Source organism: Anser anser (genome assembly GCF_964211835.1).
Source record: "Anser anser genome assembly, chromosome: 7".
Classification (NCBI taxonomy): Eukaryota; Metazoa; Chordata; class Aves; order Anseriformes; family Anatidae; genus Anser; species Anser anser.
The window spans coordinates 39,106,123-39,123,227 of NC_139727.1; the positions used below are offsets into that span (position 1 = coordinate 39,106,123).

The 17,105-nt window shown below is 40.3% G+C and overlaps 1 protein-coding gene across 1 annotated transcript in view; it reads left to right on the forward strand.

Moving 5' to 3' along the window:
- Positions 1–16,942, forward strand: part of NPS (neuropeptide S) — a 28,430-nt gene extending 11,488 nt beyond the window's left edge. The window contains exon 4 of the mRNA XM_083844839.1: positions 3,798–16,942. The gene's annotated coding sequence lies outside the window, so the exon portion shown is untranslated. The remainder of the gene's footprint in view (positions 1–3,797) is intronic.
- Positions 16,943–17,105: the final 163 nt, after the last annotated feature.

Below are 17,105 nucleotides of genomic sequence, written 5' to 3' on the forward strand. Positions count from 1 at the left end.
CACAGCCTGCGTCTTTGGCATTTACAGTCTGCACATCTGAGCCTGTAACACTGCTTAAATCCCAATATCACAGGCACTGTATCCTTAAAATGAAAACCAGAAGTTTATATATAAATGTAGATATTTTGCTAATATATATTCAATTTCACTTTTTATTTACATACAAGATCTTTTATTTTAGATGGTTATACTGACACTGCATTAAACCCCAGCATTTTTAAGGGTCTCATGGCTGAAGGTTGTTACATTCGACACAAGAAAACATTGGGGGCTTTTACCAATAGTCATAGAAAATGATGTTTCAGTAGCTTTGTGCCTTTTTTTTTTCTTCAATGACCCCAGTACAGTTTTATATTTTTCTCAGTGCCTTGTTAAATACAGCAACGGTTGGTAACAACAGCAAGGTAAACACTTGTTCCTGACTAACTGAACAAAACTGGCAAGGAACAGCAAACACAACTGCTCTCCGGGGAGCTGGCTTGGAGTGCATGAAAAACTCTTATTTGTGAGAGTTACTTTTAAAATTCTTGACCTTCAGGAAACAGTTCAATTTTACCATAAATAAGCAATGACTTTCTCATGTCAGTGGGGGAGAGTGAAGAGATTCTTCTCTTTCCGTGAATATTTTTGTGCTGCGGTGCTGCAGAGGCAGAAACCCAGCAGAGCCTGGGTGGGAGGGTGGGAGGGCAGCGCACCTGGCACGGGGTCTTGCAGAAAAATAAATGGGGCCATTCCTCCTCTTCCTAAAAAAGGTCCCCCACCCTCCCTATGTCACCGATGGCAGGTTGCCGACTACTTCCGTGCTTGGGTCTTACAGACAGAAAATATAAACCTGTCCTTGAGGACAGGCTTAAATTGGATCTGTGAGCAATTTGATATTTTCTTACTTTTTTTTGGTACTACATACTTGCCCAAGAGAAAAAAAAAATTACCAAAGAGATAAAAGCCTATGATGTATGGATATTTTGCTCTTTCTTCATTTTCATGATCACAAGCCTATTTTTTTTTAATTTGGTGGGGCTGGAGGTGGGAGACGTGGTACTTTTTTCTTGCACAAGTTTGAAGTCGCTGCAGGTTAGCATTCCATAATTATTTTTGTCATAAAGATGAATGCCATCCTAAAAGAGTTGGAAGCTAGCAGCACCTCGGCTTTGATATATGAATATTACCACTTTGAATGTTGGAATGGCATTATAGATGGTTTATGGTTTTATGACTATGAGACATTTCTTAGTCTCTGATTCAGAAATACATTTCCTACAAATTTTACAGCAACTTCTGGTCTTTGACTTTTTTTTTTTTTTTTTTGGCTGGTCTTTGATTTCCAAATGCTTCTTGAAGTGAAATTAAAAAGATCATAGGGTTTTAGAGAACATTTATCACCGAACTTAGGTGCAGAGTAGTCCCCTTTAGCCACCTCTACTTTAGTACCCTGCAATGCCAAGGAAGGGCTGCATTGCATTAATTCATTCCAAGTCCTGTTGGGAAATCACAGAGCCCTCACAGATAGCTATTGCAACGTGAAACAGTTAATGTGTGTTACATTTTCTAAATTGTATACCCTTCTAGCTATACAAAGATCATGCAAATGTGATATTTAAAAGAATATATTTGCAGAATTGTAGTTTTTAAATGAAAATGGCATCATTTTGTTTATAATGCGTTTCTCCCCTCACCCTAGCCTGCCAAAGCTCTGGCGGCTCTGCACATTACAATAAGCACTATTTAAAATACTCTTGAAAAAGCAGTAAAATGGAAGACTGCCCTCTAACGTCAACAGAGGGGCTGAAATGCAGTGGAAGGCTATGGAGGAGAATAAAGATGGGCCATAAATTCTGCAACTGAGCAGCATTTTGAGTAGGAAGCCAGCTGGGGGTACATTTGAAAATCTGCGGATTTCAAAAGCATCAAAGGGATCTGAGACACCAGGAACTAATAAAAGCAAAATCTGAGCCTCGAGTCCTTTTTGCTTTGAAAATTCTTCTCCAGACAAGGACTGGGCCTTTTGCTAATTCTCTTTTGCTGGCATATTCATCTAGCAGTGAGCGAGTCTGAGCAAGAGGAGAACCTGGGCGCGAGTAGGTCCTCAGGTCTGCTTTGGCACCGAAGTCAGCTGGCAGTGGATGGCACGTAGTGACAACGCCACTGCTCCCTGTCAGCTTTGCGGTAAATGAATTTTGGAAAAGAAGCCCTGAGGTTTTCTGGTGTTGAACATACGATGAACCCTATGAGATGATGCGGGTCTGTCAGGAATGTGGTTGTGCACGTATCTCAGCAGCGTCACAGCCTGCTACCTGGGGAAGGGATCCGTCACTCAGACTGGCCAGGCTCCAGCAAGGACTTGGCAGAAGGCTTCTGATATTTCAAACAGCCATGTTAAGTTTCGCTATCACATTGCTGTCAGGTCCTGTGCTTGCTCTTGTTCCTACAGAAGATGCTTTGGGAGGCAAAACAAAGAAGTACAAGAACAAACAACTCAAAGTGTTAATTTGTGGGCGTTTGGAAAGGTGGTCTCCATGAAAAGCTAGGCTCTAAATGCAAAATATTTTCTATTATGATGCCAGTTGTTAAAATGCACAGGTCAAAATAAACATATATTGGATCTATTACGGCTTCCAACTTCAAAATATTTACCATAAGAATATTATTTAAAAAAAAAAATGAATGTTTGAATTAATATATGCCAGTGGATAAGTAACAAAGATTAATGAACACAAGGCATGAATCTTGGTGTGAGCTCTGGCTGTGTTTACATACACGTCCTCTTTTCTGCCTTTTTCTGATTTGTCTGCTGCCACATTTTTGGAGTTTGTTTTAAGTTGTTGACTGACGGCAGATTTCTGTGGATTTCCAGCTGGGCTGTTTGCGGTGTGACTACCAGTTCACACGCTGGCTTCTGTCTCACCCTGGGATCATGGCTGCTTAACCATGGAGAAGTATTTGGGGAATAAACAAAATGTGTTTCCACAAACACTCCTGGCTGCAGTGCTTAATTTTTCTGATCGCTCAGCCAGCTCGTAGGAATATTCACAGGGAAAGAACACCAAGGTGGAGGCAGATTCAGACGAATGAAACATCAATCACTTATTCACTGAAAAATATTTACAGTGTTTTCTAACTTGAGAAAGGAATAATTTAATGAAATGTGCATCCTAGGGGGTTTTAGGAGGAAATTTTATTCCAAACATTTGCACTCCATGCAGAAACTGTGCACTCATCAAGTATTGAAAAAGGCCAGAAATGAAACAAACCCCCAAAGGGATACGAACAGGGCTAGCCAGAAATCTTCTGAAAACATTTTTCCATTGGAAAATGCCAGATCATAAAAAATGAAGCGATCTGAGAAAAATCAATCAATCCTGACAAAGTCGCAGCGAGGAAGATTCCGTGCCAGCTTGCCTGTCAGGCTCCCCGCTCTGCTCCCTCCGGGTCCGGGATCGATGCTGCTCGCCCATCCGGGCACCCGGGGTCGGCATGGATGGGGGGTGCTGCCTGACCTGGGGCCCCACGTCCACACCAGCCCTGGGGGCAGCAAGGAGCTGAGCACCAGATATCCATCCTGTGCATGTTTGTTTGGCTTTGCCATTTAATATATATATATATATATATTTAATTTCAGGATTCCTTGTACTGGAGTTTCTGGTCAACCACAAAAGAGAAGAGAAGGAAACCCAAGCTGAAGGCTAACAACCATGACGTATAGAAAAGATATACCCATTTAGCATAGCACATAAGTGCCTGTCTCTAAAACACCGTCACATTTAAGTTAATAATAGTGTTTATTCTTTGTATTTCAGTGATTCTCAGATAATCTAAAGCAAGCCGAGCATTCGTGGTGCTAAGATGCTGTAAAAAGAGAGAGAAGTGCCCAGCCTTGGATTGCTGCCACTTGAACAGGCCATTCCTGAACAGCAGTGCGGGTATTTGTGGTGGGTCTCCAGTCTCTCCTAAATCTCATTACATCCTCCTTGCAGGTATTAACCCTGCGGCTACTGCGTCTGCACTACTTTAGGTACAGGGAGGGGGTGTCCAGGGCTGGGGTTTGCAGCTAGCGGCCGTGCTGGCTCCGCACCCATGGTGCTGAGCACAAGCTCAGGGTGCTTATGCGTTATAATAAGAATTTCTTTTTTTACATCTTAGCTATAGCGCAATGTGATTCCCCAGACATAAAGGAGGTGTTCCGACACGTATTGGCATCTGTTTTGGGTACATATGTGTAGGCTTCGGATGCCTGTTAGCAGATGGAGCTGGTGCAGATGGCATGGCTATCACATATGGGGGGGGAGTGTTTGGTTCCTCCAAGTGGGAGTGCGGTGTTATTCTCAATCAGAGGGGTCAGAAGAGCTTCCACTTGTCACTTAGCGTTCTTGGTACCCGTTATTTCAGGACGGAAAAATCTGTAAATATTGCCTGTGGAGGCTCGGTGCCGGAAGCTTAGGTGGGACGGGCATTTGGTATTTCCAGATAAGGCAGTCTGCATCCTGGAAGTTAATTCTGATAAATGCTGATTAATTGCTATTTCTTTTTAATAAATCCAATGAGGAGATAGGAAGCCCTCCTCCACACAGCTATGACCTGGTTTAAATTAAGATTCAGGAGGGTGATGGGAACACGCCATTGCTGAATGTGTGGGGAGAGCAGGGAGATATTGCAGTGCTCTCATTTTCGAGAAACAATTTCTAACGCTCTCTTTCAAAACACAATGCACAATAGTGGGTAGAAACCAATATTAAATCTGTCATGCTTTTATCTTGTTCTTAACATCTCTGTTTGAAATCTAAATGAACTTGCACAGAAAAGCAAGCATCCCTCTAACGAAGCAGCATTCTGGCAGCAGAAACAGCAGCCAGGCTCGAAAGGGAGCAAAATCCCCATATCTGTGCTCTCCTGACATTATATAACCTATTAAAAGCAAAATACTCTGCTGCAGTGACTAAGTGTTTTATTGTATGGATTTTCTTAGAATTTTAATGGGAGAAACCAAGTAAAAAGTCAGATTCTTCCAGTTTAATAGCTGACAGAGTGGATTATATGGAAAGTGATACCTTTTATCTTTTCCTAATGAAAACACTGCCACCAGCTGGTTAATAAATGGTTTTGACTAGGGTTTTCTATAGGAAAAAAAACTTTTGTAAACACCCACAGCTAAGCTGGGACTGATATTTTAGGTCGATATATTTTCAGAATAGAGAGAACTACAGTCCAGACATTTCCAGGCTTTGTAAAGGATTAAAGTTAAATAAATAGCAAAATAAATATGAAAAACCAAGGCATATGAAATATATTGAAATCAATTTGTTCTGCTCTTTCAGATTCACAGGTTTTGTTTGTTTGTTTTTACTGGTGGACAGTGCTTTGTTGAGTCACTGCACACAGGGACTGTGATAAAATCTGACAGCTATATGTCCTGACAGCTGCATATAGCGACGTTATGGGTTCTGGTGCCAAGGCTTCAGGATGGTGCCATAAATGCCACCAGCTCTTTACTTGTTATTTTCCCAAAATATCAGTGGTGGCTAGGAGACTTTGGCTGGGCTGACATTTCAATTGCCACGTTGGTTTTTACGCCTGTGCTTGAGACAATTCATGTGCTCAGAACAATCGTTTCAGGTTCTCTGCAGACCCAAGAAAAATGCACTTCAGGTTTTTCAAGTTGCCATAACAGTCACGGGGAAGAGAAATCTTGTAAATGGAGGCTGCGGTTCGGAGGCATAATTCTGTGCTCAGGTGGGATTTGCAATTGGTCTTGTGTCCAAGAGAAAGGGGATGTATTGCAGTCCCAAAAGCTGCCATTCCAGTAGGAGACGTGTTTCACATTGCAGTACAACGCTTGCCTTATGACTGATGATCAACTTTGGCCCCAGACTCAGGACATGACTTTTTTTTCCCCCCAACTCGTTCTTCACACTGAAGCCACGAGGAATACCCCGGCCCCGTGTGCTCCACCAGGCGTTGACCTGGAGAGAGATTTCAGCAGCCACAGAACCCAGGTCGGTGTGGTGGCTGAAGGGAGGCCTCCTCTGCACTGTGAGAGCAAAGGATGCTGCTGGTTTTTGGTACAATGCACACTTCAGGGCAAAGATAAACCTCAGAGGGGGCTGGCATGCAGGAGGTTTGGATGATACAATTCCTGAAGAGCAATGATGCTGTGGATGAGGAGCTGAAAGCTCTTCACACCCTTCACACACACACACACACACACACACACAAAATTCAAAAAAATAAAACCTGAGTTACTGAGAATAGCAGCATCCCCTTCTTCTATACAGCTAATGGTGGAAGAGTCTTTTATCAATTTCTTCTGAATGTCAATATCCCAGTAGAAACAGCCTTTTTTTTTTTTTTTCATAGCATGCATACAAACAGAGGAAAAAAATAAAACAAACAAAAATCAAAAAGAGCCCCCAAACCTCTTGTTTTGAAATGTTACTTTCAGCGGTTTGTTCCAAACCTGTAAAAAGGCCCCTGTAGATAAAGCAACTTTCTGCCCATGGATGAAAGCTTCAGATGAAATCTGTGTAAGCAACGAGTTAAAAGTCCAGCATATCTGGGGTTCAGGTATCACTAACCACCTTCAGGCTAATGCCTTGAATTTTCCTCATGTCAGTTTATCAATCATTAAAATGTTACCCCACAAGGGTAGCCTTAATGAGGAGCAGATCTCTGCGATGTCTAAAAACAAGTTGGCGATGAGCGTGTTGGTTTGTACCAGAGTTCAAGTTTGTTCTTAATATCTGAGCTGTGCGTGATTGTCTTGAGAGCTCATTAGGCCTAATTTCATAGTCAGCAGAAAGCTGAATCAGCTAAGGACTGGTTCAGGTCTTTGCACCATGTAAGTGCCTTCACTGAAATCATTGCAAATATCCTGGCATGAAAGGGATGCACCTAAAAAGCTCTTCCCTTTTTTAGTACCCTAAGGAAGAAGTTTAGTACGGCAGCTTTGCATTTCTTTTCAACTTAAAAGTAATTCCAAGTTTGCATTAAAAATATTTACCGCTCGTATTCATAGATTGGGATCTTTATATTCTACTTGTATATACTTTTTTATTTTTATTTATTATTATGATTTTTAGGTAGGTCTGAGACTGATCTTACCTGATAAGGTAAGAACTAAGAGAACAAGCCAACTGAAAACACTTTTAAAATGAATTAGGTACTTGAGACATTTCTAGGGGAAAAGTCAATGAATGACATTTTTTTCTGCAGAGACTACAAGTTTCTGCTTTTCCTCTTACCTTAACAGTACCAAGACTTAAAATAATTCATGTTATTGGTTTTAACAAGAAGTAGTGATAAATTATTAAATGATCCCAAGTATTCTACAAGCACTATGGTTTCAAACCAACAGCCCACAAGTCATGCTCAGGGCTTCTTGTGACGAGTTATGCTCCCCAAACAAGCATGTGCTGCAATCTTCCGTGATGTGAGACCAAATTAATTGCTCCTGTTGTTCCTTGGAAACTAACATTTCTCTAATGATCCAGTATCTCATTAGGCAGCACTAAAATACTGTTTTTGCTAAAGAGCGGTTTGCCCACGGAGGACCTCCTTGGCACCTGATTTGTTGCAAGCTGACAGCAGGCATAGTACCTTAAAACATCACAAAACCAGACCTGTTTTATCTGTGTGCCTACCACATCTAAGTGTGTACTATTTTTCATATCTATGAAAAAAACTAAGTAGAATATTGATGTTCAGCAATGCCAGCAAAATAAATACATTCAAGTCCATTGGAATAATTGGCTGCAAAACTTTTCCTTTGACGATGAAATTTTACACATTGGTCTGGATGATGCCATGTTCTTCCAGTAGTCCCATTCACTTGAAAAATAAGGCAGTGTGGAGACGTGGGGAGCTGGTCCCATGGCTCTGGGGTTGCCCACAGCAGTGCTGCACAGTGCAGGGTTAGTGCAGGAAAGGTAAAGCACATTAACCCCCGCCTGGAAGCTCTCATCCAGGAGGAGACGTCTCTTAGCTCGCTGTACTGTAATCCTGCCTTAGAGAGGAGGCTTAGAGGAGGATTAAGCTACAGTGAACCAAGGTCACTCTATTCCCAAGTGACAGACGTCACACAGAGATTTAGTATAATTTGGAAAATACCCGTTGACTTCTCAGGGCCGTCTGATTTTCCACGTCTTCCCTGAGCCTGCCTGTGCAGACATGACCTTAGTACCGGAGGTTTCAGAGACGCAGCTTCAGGGGGTGATCTTCACACTTTCTCATCTCTGGGGTTGATGGAGAAACGTGGGATGGCCATCGGATTGCTAGCGTCCCTGCTGGCCACCCAGGACAGGCATTGCCTCTAGAGAGAGGCCGTAATTCCCCTCTGCTGCTGCTACCTGAGGCTGGCTGGAGCTGCAAGGGCAAGCACAGCATCCTACACAGGGGCATGGGTCCAGCTCTGTTTTGGCAAAGAAAAGTTATTCCATAATTAAACAAAACAAAATAAAACACAAGTATTTTCAATGTAGAAGTAATTACAAGGAGATATTTAGACACCTGCCTCTTTCCAGCATCTGCAGAGGTCATTCTGGATTCTGAATTTACTATTCAATTAGAGTTTTTCTTATCAACAAAAGGTAATTGAACATTTGAATTCAGTTAAGCAGCTGAAGTTTAACACAGGATATGAAATGGCTAAATCTGACCTGAAGATATATGTGACTGGCTGCTATTTTGGGGCAGATATGTGCATTTTTTCTATTGTGAGACTACTTTATTTTGCTGGACACTGGTGGCCAGGCTGTTGAGTTATCTGGCAGCTTGTGAAGTGTCTCCAGGTAATTAAAGTTTTAAAGGCATGCTGGCGTGCATCTCAGACTGCCTGGGTATATATATCTTCTAAACTACAGATTACCTTGCACATTTGAGAACTCTGCATTATACAATAGTGCATTATGAGCTACACAGTAACGCTAATTACACTTATAATTATCACAAAGTCTGAAAGAAGAAATAGAGAATTTAGGAGATGGATTGCAGTGATTCTGCAGACACAGATAACCGATGAAGAGGGCCAGCTACTGCGTTATGGCAAAGTCGACGTGCCGCTTTTCCCTCTCTTTTAAGGCCACGTCAAAGCCTGGGCACCTCACACTTGGAAGTACCTATGGGTTCTTCTGCATCCTTGTGCTCACGTCCTCCACCACCCTCTGCACCCCGTTATGCGCCATAGCCATGGGTCTGCCCAGAAGGTGCGTGCATGCAGGAGGCTGAACCAGCCCCCTTTGGACTTGGTAGGCAGATCCTCCAGTTGATCCCCATGGATTTTGGATCAATTCCCACGACAGCAACACAAGTTATGCAATACTGACTGTTTAATATTCATGTTTCTGTACAGACCTCATTAACTGTCCTTGCATTAGCTCCCAGATGTACTGAGTAATTGGATACTTTTCTTTTTACAAAGAGAATATGTTGACCTTCAGTTAAATTCAAACAGATATTTCAGGGTATGATTTAGAAAGCTTACCCTGGAAAAATGAAGATTGCAGTGTGTCAGACATTACAAATATCTTTATTTCCTCTCTGTCTGTTTCTGGGGCTTTACTTCTGATTCAGCACATTAACACCTGCAAGAAAAGCTGTTTTCCCAATGTTCCTGGCAGATTTTTGCTCTGGATTATTTTAGATTGCAATGTTTTGCTTGATGATAAGATGTAAATAAACCCAAAGGCTCCTATTCCCCTTTGATAAATGAATTAATAGAATAAAAGATGAAACAGTCCCTCTTAAAAATGTTTGCATACATTACACAGTTGTGAAGCTTTCAGAAAGTTACTCGTGCAAGGAATGAAAGCAAAGTAGTGTTCACTGAAGTTCTGTGTTGTATTTTAGCAGGTTACCAGCTAAGCATCAAATTATTAAGTTGGATTATTTTCCCAAGTCCTCCTTATGGAAACCCAGTCAACTTTAAAAATGGAACAAGGAAATATCTCCATACTTAGAAGCAGTGAGGGGCTACAAGTGTATGTGATCAGGCAGTAGAAATGGTGGTAGTGTTTAGCAGAGAATTCTGCAAACAGAGCTGTTACTTCTACAATAGATTCCCGACAAGTCCAGAACAAATATTCTGACAGTGAATCAGCTTCTGAATTGTGTGAGCCAAGCACTTTGAAAAATGCTTTGTGTTGACTCAGTCAAAGGTTTTCTACGTAGTTAATAAACTCAGCTCTTTCACTCTTCTAAAGAGTTATTTTTGTGTTCTTCAGTGTATTTGGGTTCTCATTGCAGGAATTTGTTAATGCAGGAATAGTCAGTTGACTCTTACATATTTACCTAAAGAAAAGTCTTTCATGGTCTACAGTGGGCTTTGGATCAGCACCTTAAAATTATACCTCAGAATTTGAAATGTTTTCACATAAGAACTTATTTAAGATCTCCCAGGCTAACAATGCCTGCTGTTTTCTGCCATGTTTCCAATAGTAACATGAGTCTCTTGGAAAAAAGGGAAAGAACTACCCTGAGGGGGAAGAAAACACAGGCTGAAAATGAAAATACAGGCTTATGAAACCACTTGTTTCCCAATGACTAAACAGAGTGTATTTTCATTATGCCTTTATAACCCAGGCCACTACTGGCAAAGGGACAGCTGTAGCTTCCTTGTGTCATTGTCATGCTGCTCTTCAAAAGAGGCTTCTCATTCTCCCAGGTGGCTCTTGCCTGACATACCACAGTAATAAATGAGCAAACAGGGGAGGCTGATGTTATGAATCAGAAAAACAAAAATCACAATTAAATCAATCCCACAGAAGTAAAGATGAACAAGACTCAGGAGATGGTTCAGCCCCAGATCTTGCATAGCCTCCAAGCAAAACCACATCCTTCTGAACACCAAGTTGGTAAGTGTCCTGCTGTGGCAGCAGCAAGAAGCAACACTAGAGGCACTGAGAATGTGAGGGTCTTGTCTGTCTAGACTGCTCCTGGAAGATCGATTAGGAATTCTTAGAATGTCTCTTGTTGCCATCGTGATGATCTCATTTTGCTTCTTTTTCAGTGGCCAAGAAGAACAGCTGGCTGCTGGTTTCTCCCCGTGAAACAGCATCCCTTAGTTTTCTCTTATATTGAACAATATAAATTGTTTAAAGATTTTTAAGAAAGTCTTTTTTTTTTTTTTTAATACCATTATTATTTTTTTTAATAGTCTGGTAAGTCTCTCTACTGTCCTCCCACCTCTACAGTTTGTCTCTGACCTTTCTTAAATTATGTCATTGGTTTTGCATCAGTCACAGGACTGGTTCATATTCAATGCATCATTCTCCTACTCCCCCCACATCTTTAAGTACTGCTGCATGGAAAGATACTCCCCACATGAATTTCACCTTTCTGAATGCATACCATTTCCTCACTTTTCTAAGCGAATCTTGAGTTCTGTTTTTGTTTGTTTGTTTTTCTTCTTTTTTTTTTCTTCTGTTTTGTGGCATATTAGTTGTTACAAACTATTCTCTATTTCTGTATCCAAGTCATAAAAGAAAATACCAAATACAATTAGATCAAGAAGAGATTCCTGTGGATCCACGCTAACTTATCTCCAAGTGTAAAAGCGATAAATGAGTTCATTTCTGAGGGTAGAAAGTAGTAATTTTCCAGCAACTGAAACCCTGCCATTACTACCAAAGATCCTGTTATCCTGTAGCGCTGGAGTTATTCGCTCTTCACTCAATGCTTTATTTATGTGCATGTTGTGGTTCCACATCACCGATGCTAATCTGCTTGCTGAGTTCCTGTCACCTCCATGAATGTTTAAAACCACATGGAAATAGTGCTGTGCTGATCTCAGCACTCGGACACATCTGTCTTCATAGAGAACTCTCTAAATGTCGCGTCTCTGTTAGCAGCCTGACTGCACAAGAGGCTAACACAGAGTTTTCCACTAGTGTTACCGTCGATTAGTGGTGGAAGCCCCAGGCTGAGAGGCTCGTCAACAAGCAGCACTTGCCACAGGAGCAATCACTTGAATTATCTGTCGTTCAGCTTAGAGAAGGATGAGACAGATTTCCTGTATGAACAGTGAACTCGGGGTGCAATCCATCTCATCTAACTCCAGTCATTTAAGAGCTAAATGTCTGATTAAACAATCTCGCTCTCTCCATAGCAGAGAGAGACCAACGTGCCCAAGGGCAGCTCAGCCACCTGAGTTAACATCTCAAGAGGACGAATCATCCTATGGAGTCGCATCTATCACCCTATCGTGTAAGTAAAGCCAGGGTGAGAAATATGCTCTGTGTTTGGGTAGTCAACCTGGAGCAAGATGAATCCAGCCTTCACTGTTCAACCCTGTGCAGCCCTTGCTGGAGCTAGACCAAGCCCTTAGCCCAGACGTTAAATAATCCAACACGTTTGCTTATGGATGGACAGAACATTTGGTTTAGTCGGTCTATTAATCTCAAAAAAAACCTTTATTACAAAGTTCAGCAGATGACACTGAAGAAAAGATTTCTCACTTCCAAATTTCTGTGCTGCTTCAAAACAACAAGATGTGAGCTATGTCATTAGCTTTGTTTTTGTCATCTTCTCTCTCTGATTTTTAAAGCTTTGCACATAAGGCAACTGGAATTGCTACCATATTTTGAGGCAAGTGACATTTCTTTATCAGAGGTACTAGACAGTTGATGACTCTAGTAATGCTCTAATTATGTGTAGTGAGTTGTCTCTAAGTGCTGTATGAAAATGCTCACTGCATCATTAGCTACCTTGTTGTTTACTAAATGTCTTTTATAATACTATAGGGGCCCAAATGAAGGTTGTGTCAGTGATTGCATTCTGAATTTCTATTTTTAGGGATTTATAATTCAACCATTTATTTTCACTTCAGGCTGAAATCTGGCACACTGATTCTCAGCTGAGACTAAACTTAATTACTAAATTTAAAAGAAAAAATCATTGTGGATGGATTATATGACTGGATTGTGTTTTTGTTTTGTTTTGCTTTGTTTGTTTGTTTGTTTTTTTGTAGCACTGTGGGAGCTAGTATTTTTTCAATACCATTTATTTTTGCACGGAATAGAAGACTTTTTTAAAGCACAGGTTTTAAGATCTGAGGTACAGATAGCAGTCTAGATATGTGAATATGCCTGAGTACAGGTAGGCACAGCTCAAGAAGCGTTGCAAGGGGCAGTGGTTTATGCCAAGGATGTGTCTGCAGCCAGTTTCTAGGTGGGGGAGCCCAGGGACACCGGCTGGGCAGGTGCAGCTCCTGCTTACCCGGCGTAAGTCAGACTCCAGCCTGGTGCACAAGTTGCCACCAGGTGTTACAGGCGGGCGATGAGACTCGGCATCCGCGGAGATGATGCAAAAGTGTCAGCGGCTATCGTAGCGCAGGTGTTAGCCGAAATACTCCAGCTTCATTGTCAGCCTGATACACAGCGTACAGTTCTCGGATACACTGAGAACTAATAAATTGCCACAAATCTTAAGTTCCCATTTTCGGTGACTGATGGTTCCAATATACACTCATTACTTTTTCATCATTTTTCAGGGTAATAATATAATGCTTCTCTGGGTCCTCAGAAATATTCATTTGTGGTACGTGTTATTGGTTCTTGCACAGTGCTAACAAGTTAAAAATATTAAAGCCTTTAACTGCTCAGAATGAGGTGTCCTTCTGCCTTCTCCTACAAAGGTATTAAAGAAAAAAGAGGAAATTTCTAGAACAAAGTGTTATTTTCATGCTGTGCATCTTAAGCGCAGATCACCAGTTAAACTGTGAGCCAAAATGTATTTTGTTTTTCCATTTGAATGTGTTAAACATTTTTTTTTTAATGTTTTTGAAAAGTCCCTGGGTAGATGGAAATGTCAGTGAGATGTGTGCTGTGATGAAAAGAATGGTTATTGCCCTATGCTAGCACTACAACTGCCAGAGAATCTAAAATAAAATTACAACAATTTAAAAATAAAGAATTTATTGGGTTGCCACAAACATATCCAAATGTGACTGGCTGCAAAAGGATTTGTGTTGCTGGTGGAGTAATTAGAGTGGCAATCTGACACATTGTTTGGCAATGCCTAATATTAGTAATATTTTGTCAAGTGTTATAAATAATCTAGAAATAGTCTGGAATGATCATTTAATGGCTGACTCAGCTGGTGCTTCCTAGACCATTTTTCATCAGTACATGACTACACAGTCATTTTTTAAAAACTTGCTGTTATTTCTTACAATTTTGCAAAGGAATTAATCCTCGTGAAGTGGAAGACATCCACTTTTAAAGCACTGGTGTGCTGACCTGGTGGGAGCCAAGCAAGACAGCATGAATGATCTCACCCAAAGGAAAATGCAGATGCATGGGGAGTGCTCTGAGTCAATGACGTCTCCCATTAGATATTACAAAAACATCGTGTACGGTGAGTTATTCAGCTCAGGAGCAGCAGAGGTGCAGTGGTGCAAGGTTGGCTAGAGTGGGAAGGTTGGAGACATGATGCTGGCCTTGTTTCCCTTAGTTTGGCTGGGGGATTTGGGGCAAGCCCACTGAACTTACAAAGATTCTAGTTCTATCTTTCCTGTGTTTGTCAAAGTCTTCATACTATTGCCTTCACGTGGCCACATGAAGAAGGAAGAACAAAGGCAGAGCTGCACAACGTTGCACATAAAACTAGGTTTCCCAAGACAGGCGGGACAAGAGATGGTTTCCTTCTGCTACCTCCTGTCAAGGGTCCCTGTGAAGACACAGAGCCTCGCGGTGAGCATGGCGACCTGTCCCCGACATCTTGTCTTTCTTTTGGATACATTTTCCCATTTCAGAATGCCACGGGTGGTGATTTTGGGCGGGAGGAGATAGTAAATGCAAGATCAAAAGAGTGACTCTAGTTTTATTATGAGTTTTCAGTAAGTCGGTTAAACGTGGATTGTGTACCAGGACGTAATTAAGTTATTTAATTATCCACCTAAAATTTTAGACAGAAATTTTAGTCATAGTCATCTAAATAGTAAGCACTGCCCTACTCACTCTCCACTCCCCTTAAATCATGCAGTTTTAGTTTTCTCCAGTGACTTGAGTAATAACATAGCACAACATTTTATAACAAATATTCCATTATCTTTTTTATATTTCAAAATAGATTTATAAAAATGTTTTTCTTAGTGTTTTCAATTACAAGAGAAAGCTGTACATCATGTAAGTGCTTCACATAATTCAGCTGATAATCTCAGCAGTCAATTAAATTTTAAATGCTTCTCCATTAAATACTTATTTTACCACAGTAAATAATTTAATGTTTCCATTTAAAATTGTTTCACATCACAAACTTTTCAATCTTCTTTTTTAATAAAGTCACATCATTCTATTTATTGAAATAAAATAACTTTTATTTAAAGATTTTTTTGCTAGTACATTCACTGTTAGTAACTCTGTACATACATTTCCATCCTAGTAATCTGTAAAAACATAAATTAAATAAATAAATAAATACCCTGAAATCAAGAGACAAAACTGAAACACGCTGGCATCTTACCAATGCCCTGCATCAATTTCTATCCCAAGTTCCTATCCAAAATGCGTACCTGCTTATTGTCACAGTTGGTAATGACCAATATAGGCCTAGTTACAGATTTATTTGGACATACCTGAATAACTTGCCAGGGCAATCATCCTTAGTGTTGAATTTTTCTATGCTTATCTTCCCCAAAAATGCTCTTAATTTTTTGTTGATTTTGAACAAGAGAACCTTGCTCTAACTCAAACATCATTTAAAAGTCAGTGTTTGTAGAGAGTTACTCTTCATGCACAGGCTGAAGTCAGATATTTCCCCTCTGCATACTGAAATCTGCTAGGTGACTTTAGTAAGAAATGGACAACGGATTAGAAAAATATTTATGGAAGGGTGGAAAGAATATTTTTATATGTTTTTTTTTTCTGGAGGGGATAGTAACAAAGGCAGCTTAAATTTTGCGTTGAGAATCTAAACTCTATGTTGAGTACTAATAGCATGTGAAAGGATTATAAAATACGAAATTTAGAATGATTGAAAAGATGTTATTGCATTTATGATATCTTGGTTAATGTTCACTTAGAAAGGCTGGTTTTAAACAAAGTGATGCAGGAAAGCACGTGCCTGTGTGACAGGACAGGACAACACCAGCACGGAGAGTTGTGCCTTGCCCAGAGCAGACCAAGGTAACCCATCTTCCTTACTCACACCTGTGCCTGTTGCATGACTCCAGGACAAATATAAACCTCTTTCTGTCATGTTTTCTTCATTTGTGCAGCTGAACTAGAACATACGATGTTCTACATCCCACCCAGATGACAAAGCCCTACAAAATTTATAGCTGACATTGCTTCATTAGCTCAGAATTGACTGTGGCATGCAGAGCAGGACCGCCCCGCGAACACGCCTGCTGACATCGGAGGTCTCGGCCTGCATAAAACTTACAAGTCAGGCTGGGAAAGGTCAACACCCAGAAGTTGTTTGTACTGATTGCTAATAGACTAACAAGCCTTTAAAATTATGTAAATGGGATGGAAAATATTCTGTTGACGAGGATGTGCTGCAGTTTCGTTTCATATATTTATCTCATTAATTTCATAGCATGAATTGTGTTTTCTGAGCATCATTCATGAACATAAACCACTTATCCCTCAGTCATTGTTTTGTAGTCCCCCTTTTTTTCTGTTACAGGCTCGACAGGCCTGAGATTATCATAAACTCTTTGGAGCAGAGATATGTATTTGGGCAGCATCCAGCATGGTGGGACCTTCTCCTTTTTGAGCACTGACACTGTGAAAATGATGTTCAATAGCCATAATATGTAACATATGGAAAATTATGATACGAATGTCTTTAAAGTCTTTTTAATTAGATATGATTATGAGTATACCGTTTTCCTGCAGAAAACATTATTGAAGTCCATAAGAAACTTCATGGGTATTGGACTAGCTTGAAGGAAACTTGCTTATTTCTAGTTAGTTTGTATTAATTGAAAGTTTTTAATAAATTAGTATTACAGTAAAAGTAAGTCTTTATGTTAGCATACACATATATTATATATGTGTATATATATTATATATACATTTATATTATACATATATTATATATGTGTGTGTGTGTATACACATATATTATATACACTCTATTATATATACTATATTATATATAGTATATAATAT